Here is a 16,058-nt window from a genome sequence, read left to right on the forward strand (position 1 = left end):
TCTGTTATGTGACTCTGTCTTAGCTGGGTGTGTCTGAATGCAAGAGCAGCACCCTCCACTAGACCTAGCTAGACTATGCAGTGATGTGGTGGGGAGGACTAGCCAGGGAAAAGGGTGGAGCACCTCAGCAGACACAGGCACCAGCCAGGATACTAAGGACCTTTAGCCAAATCTGCCAACTATTATCCTCCATGGGAAGAGGAAACACCCATTTCCAGTGGTAGAAAGGCAGACCCAAATGTACCAGGGAGCTTCCAAATGGAGGGTGGTATGCTAGGGTCTTAGGAGCTATACCCTTCATGAACACCATTCTGAGAAGAGGAACATGCTGATCACTGCTGCAAAATATGCAAAACAAAGGGAAGGGGCAATGTCCTGTGCATCCTCTATTATCAGGCCACCCCCGCTTCTCGGCTTCCCAGGTCACAGCAGACACAGTGAAGGTCTATGTGGGGATTGTGGTTCTAGAGACCTGACAGTCAACTCAGGGAGGGAGCTGGTTTCTGCCCTCAATATTAAGACAGCAGCCTTAAAAAAAAAAAAAAAAAAAAAAAAAAAAATCTGTAAGCATGTACCTCCCCCCAGCTTCCAGAACAACCCCTGCCCAATCCCTACCAGGGGGAAGTTGGGGAGGGAGTGCTGAGGAGCTCCAGGAAACACTCCCAAGTGTGTCAACAGTGGCAGAGGCAGTTGGGACCAAACAAAGGTTGATTCTTCCATTCTTATCTCCACAAAGCCAGACCTTTCCCTTCAGCACTCCTCCACCCCCATCTCCTTCTTGCTTTTCTCCAACTTCTCTAACCATAGGTTCCTCTCCAGGACTCAGGGGAGGTGAAATGATGAGGTTTACAGTCTTCCCTTGAAGGCGATGGCTACCTTGAGGATTGGAGCAAAGGACGATGGTAATCAGTAGGGAAGTCCAATCGGCCTGCATCTAGTTGCACATCTTGCCTTGAGAGTGATCCAGTGAGGATCTGTCCCAGCTAGGTCATCAGGTAGGAGGGGTGCGTTCAGGGTTCAGATTCGTAGGAAACATGGGAGGAGAGGAAAAGGCAACTTGCAACCACCTCCAGCCTCAGGCCTAGCAACCTGCAATGCATTTCACCCTGTTTGTTGGAATGTGAATGTAGGCTTTTGGAGGAAGGGGTTTGTGTGTATTGTGGGGTGGGGTGCAGCAACTGGTTCCTTCTGACGGCTGGACAGCTTGCCCTGAAGAATTTGCCTGCCTTCTGGAAAAATCCAACTTTCCCACCCTGGGCCTGAGCATCCTGATACAGCAATGGCGCCACCTGCTGGCCTTATTGAGGTCCTACTGCTCAGCCTCAGCTCAATCGCCTCCATGTTGGGCTTCTCTCCCTGGCCGCCCCATCCTCTAGTACAATTTCTCTTGTACACAAAGCTCATATAACTATAGAAGGTCACTGTTGAAGAGGACTTTAAAGATACATTTAATTAAACTCCCTTATGGTATAAAGACAAACTAAGGCTCAGAGAAGGGAGGTGGCTTGCCCAATCACTCAGAATTCAGAAGTCCTCAATCTGTAGTTTTCCCTTCTATCATATCCTACTCTTCTGCCGAGTCCTCCGGGTTCCTGCAGTTGGATGTCATGAAGCCAGTGTGGCAGTGTGAAGATAGGTTTGGGACTTCACTTCTGGAGCATTTCATCAACATAAGCTATCGTAGGCCTGGCCGGCCAAACAGGTCCTGGAGGAGCCCCGGAACAAAGAGATCACAGGAGGCCATGAGGTTCGGCTTCCTTGGTGTCCACAGTGAGCCCAGGAAAATTAGCTGTAGGGTATTACACTGTTCACTATGGAGATAATTCACCTGGAATTATCTTCAGCCAGATTTTCATCTGAATGGATAAATGGGAATACCATCTAAATCCAGATAAATAGATCACTTCCATCTCATCCCCTCTAGGTAGATTAATCCCACACTTCCTCTTCACACAAAACCAGTAATAGGTCATCGATTTTGTGCAACAAAATGCTGCTTCTCTTCCTAAAGCCCCCATCGAAGAGGCTCCCAGCCACCATTCAATCATTCATCAAGTCTTATGATGTGCCAGATACAGTGCCACATGTGCCAGAACATCTATTATGTGCCAGACACTGTTCTTGAGACTGGGATAGAGCAAACACTCATGAAGCTTATAATTCTAGCAGAAGAAGACAGTAAACAATGTCATCTCAGTAAGTATATACGTGTGTTTTCAGGTCATATTGAGAGCTATGAAAAATATAAAATATATTGAGAATAATGGTTGGTATTTTACATATGGTGGTTACTTTCAGAAAAATAACAGTGGAGAGCACAGGTTAGCTTAAATGAAGTGGAGAAGCAGGTTGTATGCCAAGCTGGGAGAGATTATCCCACACTGGGGAAAGGACAAGTGCAAAGCCCTATGATGAAAAGCCGCCAAGTGCAGAAAGCCTCATATGACAGGGGGCAAGATGGCCATGAGGTTGTGTCAGTGAGTGGGGGGGTGGGGAGACACAGGAGGTCAGACTATATGGGGCCTTTTAGTTGTAGATTGGGAAGCCACTGGAGGGTTTTGAGCAGAAGAGTCATATGATCTGCTTTATGTTTTAAAAGGATCATGCTGGCTGCTGAGTAGAGAATAGAGGTTGAGGGATAAGAAAGTAAAAGAGACCATAGCAAGAAGAATGATCATGGCTGGAAGCAGGTAATCACATTGGCAGTGATGAGATCAAGCAGAATTCAGAGAGTGTTTTGAAGGTAGAGGTGACAGGACTTGCTCAGTCCATTTATTTCTTCAAATAATAATCACACTAACAATGATAGTAGTTAACATTTTTGAGTGCTTACTGTATGAAAATTGAGACATGGTGCCAATATTTAAATAGCATATTTTACTTAATATTCACAGAAACCCTGTGAAGTAGGTTCTATTATCTCAGAAAAAGAAACTGAAACTCAGAGAATAACAAGGGACTGTGCTGGGTGCACAGTGGCAGAGGCAAACATGAATAGGATGTGAGTTTATTTGAACCCCAAATGTTTAAATCTTGGGGTTAATATAACATACATTTAAACAAACAAGCAAGAAAAAAAATGCACAGCAGAAAGTGAGAAATAACATGAGGAAAGACTAGATGAGGTGCTGTTATCTAGACGTGGACAGGACTCTTTCCAGCTGGGAAGATCTGAGACTGGGTCATGAACAGGTGGTTTCTTGAGTGGGTCCTGTAAAAATGAATATGATTTTGATGGCAGTAATGAGTAAGGACATTTGAGACTGATAGAAGAGTATATACAATATGTAGTGATGGGGAAAGATAAGGTACTGTCAAAGGACAACGTGTTTTCTGGTATGTCAGAGAAGTAGAATGTGTTAAGGGAAGCTGAGCACCAGAAAGATCCGGGTGTCACAGTTTGTGTAGGATGTTTAAAGCTAAACCACAGAGTTTAATTTTATCCAATAGAAGAGAACCCACAGAAGAGTTTCCATTTATTCATCAATTTATTCATTTATTCAAAAAATATTTCTTGAGTGCTTATTATAAGCCAGGTACTGTGCCAGGCACCTGGGATAAGACACAGTCCCTTCTGTCAAGTCTTTACATTGGGTGGATGTGGGAGGGACAGATGACAGAACAATATGCATTGAGTGTAAGCACTATGGTATAGGAAGCTCTGAATGGGAGGGGCATGGAAGCCATGGAAGATCACGGAAGGCTTCCCAGGAGAAGTGACGTCTGGACTGATCCTTTGGTCAAGCAGGAGTTAAAGAGGAGAAAAGGAGAGATATGGGTGTTCCAGAGAGAAGAAGGAGCCTTGTCCCGGGAGCAAAGTGAGGGTGATTATTCCAGAAATGTGAATGATTCTTTTAAGGCTCAAGCAAAGCATATGATTCTTCTTAATACTTTCTATTTCTTTGCTGAGTCTTTCTGTTCTTTTGTTTCAAGCATGCTGCAGTTGCTCATTAAAGCATTTTTATGATACCTGTCGTTTTAAAATTCTTGTCAGACCGTTTCAACACCTTTATCGTCTCAATGTTGGCGTCTGTTAATGGTTTTTTCTCAATGAAATTGAGATTTTCCTGGTTCTTGGTATTACCAGTGATTTTAATTGCATCTGGAAATTTGGGATTTATGTTGAAAGACTGGATCTTATTTAAAGGTTCTGTTTAGCACGCCTCCTTTGATACCATACTGGTGGGTCCAGGTTCCCCATTCAGCTGTTGACACTTGCAGGACAGAGGGGTGGGATGGGGTGAAGTGGGTACCTCATTATTGCTGGGCCAGGGTAGAAGTTCAGGCTTCCCAGTAGATATCTGCTGATACCACCCTGGTGCCATGTCATTCCTTGAGTCCAAAAGTCCCCCCAATTCTGCCTTCTTTCTGCCTATCAGAGTCTCCCTATGTTTGACTCATATATAATGTCCAAGGTTTTCAGAGGTACTTAACAGGAGGCGTAAGAAAAAGTGTGCCCACTCCATCTTGTCTGGAACTGGAAGTTCAAGTCAAAAATAAGAGAGAGGACAGGAAATCACAAGCCATGAGACTGGAGAGTTAGGCAGGTTCTACACCAGTTATTCTCAAAGCCCTCTTACACTCTTAAAAATTTAGAACTTCAAAGAGCTTTTGATTTTGAAGGTTACATCTATCAATAATTACTATTTCAAAAATTAAAATTGAGAAAATTTTAAATTATTATTAATTTGTTTAAAAATAACAATAATCATTCCATTACATGATAATGTAAGTGATGCTTTTCTTAATGAAAATTAATTATATTTTCCAAAACAAAAACAATTAGGAAAAAGAGTGTCATTGTTTTAGACTTTGGTAAATCTCTCTAATATCTGGCTGACGGGAAGAATGCTGATTCTTTTGTTTGCTTCATATTCAATCTGTTGTGATATTATACAACGGGTAGCCTCTGAAATATTCCACTGTATACTTGTGAGAGAATGAATGTGAAAAAGGAAAATAGATTTTTAGTATTATTATGAAAATAGTTTTGACCACAGAGACCACTTGGAAATGTTTTAGGGAACCCCCAGAGGACCCTCGATCACACTTTGAGAACCGTGGCTCTAGACATGTTACTATTTCAGTAGCATCTAGGTACATGTGGCTGCGGAGCACTTAAAATGTGGCTGGTGCAAATGAGAGACAGGACTTCCAGCTATATGTAATTTAATAAGCTCAAATTTAAAAACTGAAACAGCATAAAATGTTTTGTTGTTGTTGTTGTTGTTAAACATGACCTTATAGTTTCGGTAAGAATACATTTCACTTTAACCCTTCAAAATTTAGCATCTGAATTGAGATATGCTGTACATGTTAAATACATGACAGATTTTGAGGACTTAGAAAAAAACAATGTAAGATGTTTCATTAATAGTTTTTATACTGAGTATGTTTTTGCTATGATAATATTTTTGATATATTGGGTTAAATGTATTTTAAAATTAATTTAAGCTATATTTGTTAAAATCTTGAATGTGGATACTAGAACATTTAAAATGACATATGTGATTCACATTTTGTTTCTCCTGGACTGTGCTGCTCTAGATGAATTTAGATGATGAAGGCTTTGTGTGTCATGTAAAGCTCATTCTTTATTTTGAAGGTAATGCAGAGCCATTGAAAAGTCTGAAGTAGAGAAATGACATATCAGATTTACATTTTAGAAAGCTTACTTTGGCTTCAGTGTGGAGCATGGACTGAAGGAGGAACCAGTTAGGGTTAGGAGGTGCTTGCATTACTGAAGGGTAGGAAGACCGTGGCCTGAAGAAAAGTGGCTAAACTGGAGACGTATGGCTGGGCACAGTGGCTCACGTCTATAATCCCAGCACTCTGGGAGGCTGAGGTAGGCTGATCACTTGAGGTCAAGAGTTTGAGACCAGCCTGGCCAAAATGGTGAAATCCTGTCTCTACTAAAAATACAAAAGTAGGTGGCATGTGCCTGTAATCCCAGCTAATCAGGAGGCTGAGTGAGGCACAAGAATCACTTGAACCCAGGAGGTGAAGATTGCAGTGAGCCAAGATCACACCATTGCACCCCAGTCCAGGCAACAGAGTGAGACTCTGTCTCAAAAAAAATAAATAAATAAACAAATAAATAAATAAATTGGAGACCATAGTGGAAAGATGAAATCAACTGGACTTGGTTCTTAGGTGTAATAATGGCACTTTGGTTATGTAAGAGAATGTTCTTATTTCTAAGAGATGCACACAGGAATCTTTAGGGATGAAGGGCCATAATGTGTGTAATTTACTTTCAAATGGTCCATCATATTCACACACACATACACAGTACATCTGTGAGATAATAAGAATGAAAAGGTAAATAGCATCTTAGTAGTATTATGAAAAAATATATATGGAGAGAGGGGAAGGAGAGAGAAAGCAAATATGAGACAAAATATTAGCAATTTTGAATCTACATGAAAGCAATCTAGTAAATGGTGAATCATTTTACTCTTCTTCCAACCCTTTCTGTAGGTTTGACAATTTTCAAAATAAAAAGGTGGGGGGAAAATGAAAAAAAAAAAAAACTTCAAAATGTCTTGGAAATCACTGATTAGATATGACAGAAACGGGGTGACTTTCTGGTTTCTTGCCTGGCAACAGAGTAGACAGCATTGTCATTCCCAAGACAGAAGTGCAAGAGGAGCAATGGAATTGGAGGGATGATGAGTTCAGTATGGAATGCGTGGACTTTGAGAGGCTCTGGGCTCCAGCAGGCAATGTGCAAGCCTGAAGTTTTTGATAGGGAAATGTGGTAGAGATGCAGACATGGGTGTCTTTAGAATCTAGATGATAATGGAAGGTACTGGGGCACACTGGAGTATCAAGGGCATGTGTAGAGAATGAGAAGAGATGAGGTGTGAGGATGAAATCCTGGTGAACACTGATATTTCAGGGTCAGCAAAGAATATCGGAGTAGACGACTTCCAAGATGGCCCACAACACCACCTCTTCATAGGCAGGCTCTTGTGTAGTCAGCTCTTCTCACACTGTATCAGGGTTGGTCTGTGAGACAAGAGGGGCGGAAGTGATGGCATGTCACTCCTGAGATTACATCATAAAAGACATGGTGGCTTTCATCTAGGCTTGGTACATGCTCATTCTTGCTGATCCCTTGTTCTGGGGGAAGCTGTCTATCATGTCAGGCTACAGGGAGTTCCATGTGGGGAAGAACTGAAACCTCCTGCCAAAAGCCATGTGAGGAAGCTTGGGAAACCTTGGAAGAGTATCCTTAAAAAAAAAGTTTTAAATTAAACATAAATAAATACATAAACAGCACAACTGCAATCTCATGAGACAACCCAAGCCAGACAACTCAGGTAAACCATTCCACCCAGCTAAATTGTTCCAGATTGCTGACCCTAAGAAACTGCGTGAGTCCGGGTATGGTGGCTCATGCCATAAACTCAACCCTTTAGGAGCCTGAGGTGGAAGGTTTGCTTGAGGCCAGGAGTTTGAGACCAACCTTCACAAATAATGAGAACCCCCGTCTCTACAACAAATTAAAAAATTAGCCAGGCATGATGGCACGTGCCTGTAGTGCCAGCTAAACAGGAGGTGAGGCAGGAGGATTGCTTGAGCCCAGAAGGTTGAGGCTGCAGTGGGCTGTGTTTGTGCCACTGCATTCCAGCCTGGGCAACAGGGCAAGATTCTGTCAGAAAAAAAAAAAAAAATCAAGAAAATGTGAGAGAATCCATGTTGTTTTAAGCTTCTGAATTTTGGGGTGATTTGTTATGCAGCAACAGATAACAAACACAGATAAGCCTCAAAGAGGGAATACGTCGAGATAGGAGAACCATTAGCCTGGGATCATGAGAATATTTCATGGAGGACAGCCTAGAATATGGTGGCTAATACTACTGAATGGTGGAGGTTTGGAATTTTCAACAAAGAGGTGATTTATAACCTTGGTGAAAGCAGTCAGGAGAGTCGGAGGGGGGCGGGTCGTGGGCAGAGACCAGATTATAATAGGCCAAAGAACGAATAAGAAAAGCTGTAATTTTTCCATTATCACATTTATTGAGGGGAAAAGTATAGTAAGTATCATAATCCTAATTTTAGATATGAGAAAGCCAAAGTCACATTGCAATTATGTGGCAAAATCCTCCTGACCGTTCCACCAGTGATACATTAAATAATTTTCTCTGGTAGCAAGGTGGCTCATGCCTATAATCCCAGCACTTTGGGAGGCTGAGGTAGGAGGATTGCTTGAGGCCAGGAGTTCAAGACCAACCTACTCAACATAGCAAGATCTGCCTCTATGCAAATAAAAAATAATAAAAATAAATTAGCCAGGTGTGACGGTGCATACGTGTAGTCCCAGCTACTCAGAGGCTGAGGTGGGAGGATCACTTGGGCCCAGGAAAGAGGCCAAGGCTGCAGTGAACCATGATCGCACCAGAGCACTCCAGCCTAGGCAACACAGTGAGACTCTGTCTTTAAAAAAGATAATTATCAGCCAGGAGCGGTGGCTCACACCCGTAATCCCAGCACTTTTGGAGGCCGAGGCGGGCGAATCACGAGGTCAGGAGATTGAGACCATTCTGGCTAACATGGTGAAACCCCGCCTCTATTAAAAATACAAAAAATTAGCCAGGCGTGGCGGTGGGTGCCTGTAGTCCCAGCTACTCGGGAGGCTGAGGCGGGAGAATGGCGTGAACCTGGGAGATGGAGGTTGCAGTGAGCCAAGATCGCACCACTGTACTCCAGCCTGGGTGACAGAGCGAGACTGTCTCAAAAAAAATAAAAAAAGAAAAAAGAAAAGAAAAGAATATTCTCTCCACCTACATTCATTACTGTTTCTGGGAAGAGTTCTGATAAATTCAGTTTTTGCGACTTTGTTCCATTTCCAGTGATATTCTTGAATCCCTTATGATTGTGGTGACCCAGCCAGCTTCCCAGCTGGGGTGCTCCTTCATCTGGTTCTGCCTAACTCACCCCCGAGCCCCCACTGCCTTGGGTAAGTTCTTAGAAAGAGAACTGACAAATTAAAGTGAGACATTCTTTCATTCATCCCATAGCAATTTATTGAGCTTCTTATAAGAGCTTCAGCTACCTGGCTAGCATTCTTAGACATCAATGGGCAACCAACCTGTCATTGGCAGTTTTACATATGAAGTCAGCACTCCACAAGCAAAAGAAAATCTGCGTTAGCTTCCTAGAGAGGGGGGCCCTACTCAAGGTTGAATAGAGCACAGTAAAATTCAGCAACTGCAGCATCAACAAATGAAGCAATCAGGGTAATCATTCAGCAGTGATTAATAGCAACATCTCTTCTTGGGTCTCAGACGTGAAGCTATACATAGGTAGCTATTCCTAGCTCTAACTCTATTTTAATGTATTTGGCGTTCAGTCAATCAATTCACCTTCCTCTGACCCATACAGTCTTCCCTTCGAAAGGTTTCCTGAGTAAGGTTTGCCCTGGGGGTGCAACCCACTTCAGACCTGCTTGAGCTGCACCTAGCGGCCACATGGTGTCGTGGTCACTTTCTCTGGCTTTGGAGTCAGACATGCCTGTATTTGGAGTCTAGCTCTGACATGTTAGCTATGTCACTTTGAGCCGATTACTTTTTTAACCTTTTCCATCCTCGGTTTCCTCATCTGAAAAAAAAAAAAAAAAGCGGGGGGCAAGGGATAATATCTACCTCATAGTATTACCATAAGTATAACAGGAAGAAAAAGATGTAATGTAAAAAGTGACTGCCATATTTCTTCATTCTATGAGGGAGCAGGATTCATCACAGAGGTGCTTCACTCATTTGTGGAGGAATAAACACTTTGTTCAACTTTTTTGGTTAAGAAAAGCAGCTGAGGATCCAATTCTCAGCTCCTCCTCTGATCTCAGAGTGAGAATAGCCCAGAATGGAGATGTTTGTTCAAAAGAGTTAAATTTCCTTTGTGTAATAAAGTAACAGTAATGAGATATTTTCAGGGAGAGGTGGAGGGCAGTAGAGAGATGGAGGGGAAGAATTGGGGAAAGAGAGAAATGACTGCAGGCAGCGCTCTGGGAGGCAGAGCAGCCAGGAAAAAGGATGATGGGCATGCTAGTGTGATGATTTTCAGCACTTCCTGGTCTGAGTGGTGCTGTCACAATCCTATGTTGCCCTGACCTTTAGTAAAAGTCTTCCATGCAAAATGACCTTATGTCCTGGGGCTCTTTGGGGAAAGAAGGAAAGAAGGGGCCCATTTGCCATGAATGAGAGTGATGTGATAAGAGGACAACATTGTCAGCAGGCGGGTGAAAATGCCCAAATTCAGTTGGAGCAGGAATTCATAAGGAAAAGTGATCACAAAAAATGTCAGTCCATTCCCCAAGAGTTTTTGGAAATCTTGGCTGGGTGTGGTGGCTCATACTTGTAATCCTAGCACTTTGAGAGGTCAAGGCAGGAGGATCACTTGAAGCTGGGAGTTCGAGAGCGGCCTGAGCAATAAAGCAAGGCTTCATCTCTACAAAACAAACAAACAAACAAACAAACAAAAAATTAGCTAGACATGGTGGCTGGCACCTCTCACCCCAGATACTCAGGTGGCTGAGGCTGGAGGATGGCTTGGGCCCAGGAGTTCGAGTCTGCAGTGAGCTATGATTGGGCAACAGAGCAAGACTCTGTCTCAAAGTAAAATAAAAAAAAAATATATATATATACACACACACATATATATATACACACACACACACATATATATATATTTTTTGGGAAAACATGGACTCTCCAGACTTGGGTTGTTAATGAAACATGATTCAAGAAGGCTGGTAAAAATTAAGTTACATAAGGATTAAATGAGAGAATGTACATAAAGCAATTAGCTCAGAGCCCAGTTCTTGATAAGGATTCAACTTAAAATAGCCCTTATTACTATGACTTAGTGTTCAATTCCTCTTTTCTTCACCCCTTTTACTTCAAGGGTTCACAATCTACTTAAAAATTTTGATATAGTCACTTGTTTATTCTACAAACATTTATCAAAGTCCTTTGATGTGTCAAATAAGTTAAATAATTTCAGGCAGTAGTAATTGTCATAGCTAATGTTTTTGAGGGCTTAGTAAATACTAGGTACTGTGCTAAGTGCTTTACATAGCTTTTTATATTTAATCCTCAACAGTCCTAGGGAGGAACAATTATATTCCCACTTTACAAATGAGGTTAGAGAATAAGGCACAGTGAATTCAAGAGACTTGCCCCAGATCACACAGCTAGCCAGTGGGAGAGCCAAGGTTTGAACCCAGGCTGCTAGATTTCAGTGCACGCTTTTTTTTTTTTTTTTTTTTGAGACAGAGTCTCACTCTGTTGCCCAGGCTGGAGTGCAGTGGCGCGATCTCGGCTCACTGTAACCTCTTCCTCCCGTGTTCACGCCATTCTCCTGCCTCAGCCTCCCCAATAGCTGGGACTACAGGCTCCTGCCACCACACCTGGCTAATTTTTTTTTATCTTTTGGTATAGATGGGGTTTCGCTGTGTTAGCCAGGATGGTCTTGACCTCCTGACCTTGTGATCTGCCCACCTCAGCCTCCCAAAGTACTGGGATTACAGGCGTAAGCCCCAGCGCCTGGCCTAGTGCATGCTTTTAAGCTCCACGCTACACTATTTTTTATTTAATTTTTTTCTTTTTGTGTCTTCTCATGCTTGCTTCCTAAATATACTGTTTTTTAATGCAACTGACAACGTGTGTGAGTTATGGCGTACAGAGTCAGAGGGATCATGAGGGAATAGCCACTATGGGGACATTATCCTACAAAAATGAGTGGGATTTTCTTGCCTTCTTTTCCCTCAAACCTCATATTCCTTTTCCAGCTCTAAGCACTCAAGATGGAATGGCAGTAGGATCCCAACACTAATATCTGTCCAGAACTGGTCATCAGCTGGCTTGAGTTCTCCCATTCTGCCTGTGCCTACCCTTAGCAAGGGGAAGAACAAGATGGAAGAGAAGGAAGAGACCTGATTGAACCAGCCAATAGATAATTAGAAGCTGACTATTTTGCAATAATACAGCACAACAGCAATAAATAAATCAATCACTTGGGGGGTGGAGAATGGCTTTCCTATAATCAGCTATTAAAGGCTTGTACCACTAATTAGTCTATTAATTAGAACTGTTCTCTTCCTTCCACATGTTATCAGCCTGCCAAGGCAGAGAAAACTCAGCCCTGGGGGCAGGAGATAAGAGAAGTAAGACATACAGAAGTGGCAGATTCAAACAGTTGGGCTTGTGTGTGTTTTAAAAGCACAGTTCTTAGTGCCCCGGGCATATCCACCTGCTAGTAGGAAAAGAACGTTTATCAAAAACCAAAGGGCTGTTGTCTGTGTTGAGCAGAAAGGGGAAAAAAAGATTTAATCTTTAAAGAGAAAAACCACTATAACCACACTCAGGGATCTGTGAAGGGCAGTTCCACTGGGTGTTCCCTAGAGCACAGGACACAGTGAGAAACAAGCATACTTAGTGCCAAGGCAGCATAATCAGAAGACCCAGGGGCAGAGGCACTCTGCTCCTACTATGTGCCTGGCACCACCCCCATTCTTTATGTTTGTAGTGTCTTGTCTGATGATTTCATCTACATTCTCAGATGCCCTTGAGTTATTTCTGGGAGTGCCCAAAAAGGGACCTCATATGAGCCCTCACAGCTGTGGTCACCAAAAGATGGCTGCTCTGCTCTGCCTCTCCTGTTGTGGCTCTCAATGGGTCATGCTCCCTGCCCACCAAGAGCTTGGGAAAGCCTCTCATCACCGTGCCTGACCTTGTTTTGCAAGCTCAAAGGGCTCTGCCTGGGCCCAGAAACTCACAAGTCATTCTTAAAGAGTTCCAACGAGCTCTGAGCCCCACAGCCGTCTCCACACTCCTGACAAATGCACACTGAGGAGTACTGCAGCCTTCATACTCCTTTTTTCACTTTCCCAGCTCCTCAGATCTGTTCTTTCCTCCCCTATTTACTCAGCAGACATCCCCTTGCACTCACATGAAAAATAGCAGACACGGGGTGGGGTTTTGGGGCAGGTGTCTCCACTAGCAACAGCTCACCAACAGTTGATAGGTTATCTTGCTTAATCCTCCCAACAGCCGTGTGATGGGCTATCAATCCCATTTTGCAGAATGGGGAAACTGTGGCTCAGAGAGGTTAAGCAATTTGACCTGGCTTCCATGGGCTGTGACAAAGCACTTGGTAAGAGCTCAGTAAACATTTGCTGATGGACAGAATTGAAAATATGGAGGAAATGGAAGATCTCCAGCTTCTGAGAAGCTCAGAGTCTGCGTGGGTCCAACTACATAGTGAAGCGGGCTGTCAACTGAGGTTGCCCCATTAGAATAAGAGAAGGGGCAGAGGTAGAGAGCATAGGGTCAGACCCAAGGCCAATTCTTCCCCACTCCATTCTTTCCTATCTTGATAACTGTTGATATATAGTCCATTTTCTACCAACAACTCACCCCTGCCCCCTGCGTCCCAACAAGCACACCCACACACACACGAAAACCCTTCAGAAGCGGTCAGTGGTGACATTTATGAGCTGCATGATCCTCAGGATGTCAACATGTATGTGTCCCAACATTGATACCTACTTCGGGAATGGAGAGAAGAGCAGTGGTGATGTGGTGGAGAGAGTCTGAGCTTGGAACCCCGTGTCAGGCCTCTGTTCCTTGGTAACCAGCTGGGTGACCTTAGGCAAATTGCTTTACCATGTCTACCTTCAGTTTCCTTATATGCAAAGTAGGAAATGTCAGCTGTCTATTCAAAATGTTATTGTGAGGATCAAGTGAAGTAATACAATACTTCTCACTAACGTATATATATATGTGTGTATACATATATATGTGTGTGTACATATATATAGAGAGAGACAACTTTAAAATTACAAAATGCTTTGTTACACATGTATCTCTGGCCACCTTCAGAGCAAGCCTAATTATTATTATTTTCATTTTTTAGATAAGGAAACAAAAAACTCAGAAAGATTGAAATTCACTTGAAAACAGTGAATAGTGCTATTATTAAAAAGCAGTAGGCCTGTCCCACCTTATCTGATTTTTAGATTACGAAGCACCACTGCATTTACCCCCAGAGTCTCTCATCTGGGGTATGTGCCATGTTCAAAGCTTTCATTTATTTAATAAATATTTATGTGTTCCCATTTGGCACTAGGTATTGTGCCAGGCATTGAGGATACTATCGCAGAGGTATTAGTGTGGCAGGGAAAGCAGACGTCATATAAGAACAATAACAATATTGTGTTTTTCACATTATAGCAGAGGAAGGGCCAGGTGGTGCAAGAGGAGACAGTCGGGAAACCTGAGGAATAGGTGGAACAAAGTCTCAGAAAGTCGGGGAGGGCCAGGCGTGGCAACTCATGCCTGTAATCTCAGCACTATGGGAATCTGAGGCAGGCAAATCGCTTGAGCTCAGGAATTAGAGACCAGCCTGGGCAACATGGCAAAACCCTGTCTCTACAAGATACAAAAATATTTGCCAGGCATGGTAGCGCATGCCTGTAATCCCAGCTACTCAGGAGGCTGAGTTTGAAGAAATCACTTGAGCTGGGAAGGTCAAGGCTGCAGTGAGCTGAGATCACACCGCTGCACCCCAGTGACAGAGTGAGGCCATCTCAAAAAAAAAAAAAAAAAAAAAATTGTGGGAGAACTCTTATCAAGGTGGGAGAAACATGGTGTTTAGTACAAGTGAAGCATATAGGTAAGAGTGGAGGCTGTGCCAAGACGGGAGGCTGGAGAGTCAGTTGGGACCAGATCTAGGAGGCCTTGTTAGCCAGGTGAAGGAATTTGAACCTCATCCTTAGTCCACAATGAAACTACATAAGAGTTTTACGTAGGGAAGGGATTGGTATGTTTGCAAGATCCTTCTAAATGGGATATTGTATTAGTCCAAGCTGCTATAACAGAATACCATAGACTGAGTGGCTTAAGCAACATTTATTTCTCACCATTCTGGAGGCAAGGTAGTCTCAGATCAAGGCATCAGCAGATCTGTGTCTGGAGAGGTCTGCTTCCTGGTTTGCAGTTGGCCATCTTCTCACTGTATCCTCCCGTGTTGGAAAACAGAGAGAAAGAGAGGGAGAGAGAGAAAGAGCACACAAACAAGCTTTAGGGAGATATAGACATTCAGTCCACAGCAGATGTGAAGACTGGATCTGGGCCTACTGAGGCTGGAGGCAGGTAGGCGAGTTAGGCTAGAGACAAATGCAGAAATCCCAGCAAGAAATAATGGTGGAATGAGCTAGGAATAAAGAGAGGGCCAATCTTAGAGATTTAAGATTTAGGAAGTAGAATCAGAATGTGGTGATTGACTGGCATATGTGCAAGAAAGGAGGGAAGTGAAATGGAAAACTCAAGGATGAAATCCACGTTGCTTGTGCACCAGGCGGGTGGGGACACCCCTCACTGGACTAGGAGACACTGGTGGTAGAATATCTGCCATTTGGTATGTGCATCTTGCATGAACTTGTCTTGCAACTTCATCCAGGAACCCCTCAATTATGGCTGCCTTGCCTAGAGGAGCAGGAAAGAATGAGATGAGCCTATCAACTTGAGGATTCTGTTTTCCAGACGCCTAGCAGTCCATGTGGTGGAGTATCAGGAAAGGAGGAGAGGTGCAGGTAAAGCAAAGGCATTCATCTCCCTGGGCCTCCTATTCTGTCAATCCAACCTCTCTTTGATTATTTAAGAACTGTTTGTCAAAGTCATACCATATAAGGCCCTTAGTAGTTGCAGAGGGAGAAACTGATCTTAAAAGAGTTTTACTATCTAGAAGGAGATAAGAAAACCAACCACAGAAATAAATACGGGTGTATGTATAACATGTTAACAGCCATAAAATACATACTCACAGAAAACTGAGGTCATAAATGGCATTGCTGATTGGGAAAATCAGAGAGGAAGAGGTTTTCGAGTTGGTCTTAAAGGACAGGTGGAATTTGTACAAGCAGAAATGTGAGATTGGGGGTCCAGTGGAGATATTCCTGAAGGCGGAAAAAGCAGGAGATAAGATGGCAGCGTATTCAGGTAATCACCAGCTCGCTCTTTCTGCGTAGGGTAGCTGCAGAAAGTGAGATATTA

The sequence above is a fragment of the Macaca thibetana genome, chromosome 1 (assembly GCF_024542745.1).
Source record: "Macaca thibetana thibetana isolate TM-01 chromosome 1, ASM2454274v1, whole genome shotgun sequence".
NCBI lineage: Eukaryota > Metazoa > Chordata > Mammalia > Primates > Cercopithecidae > Macaca > Macaca thibetana.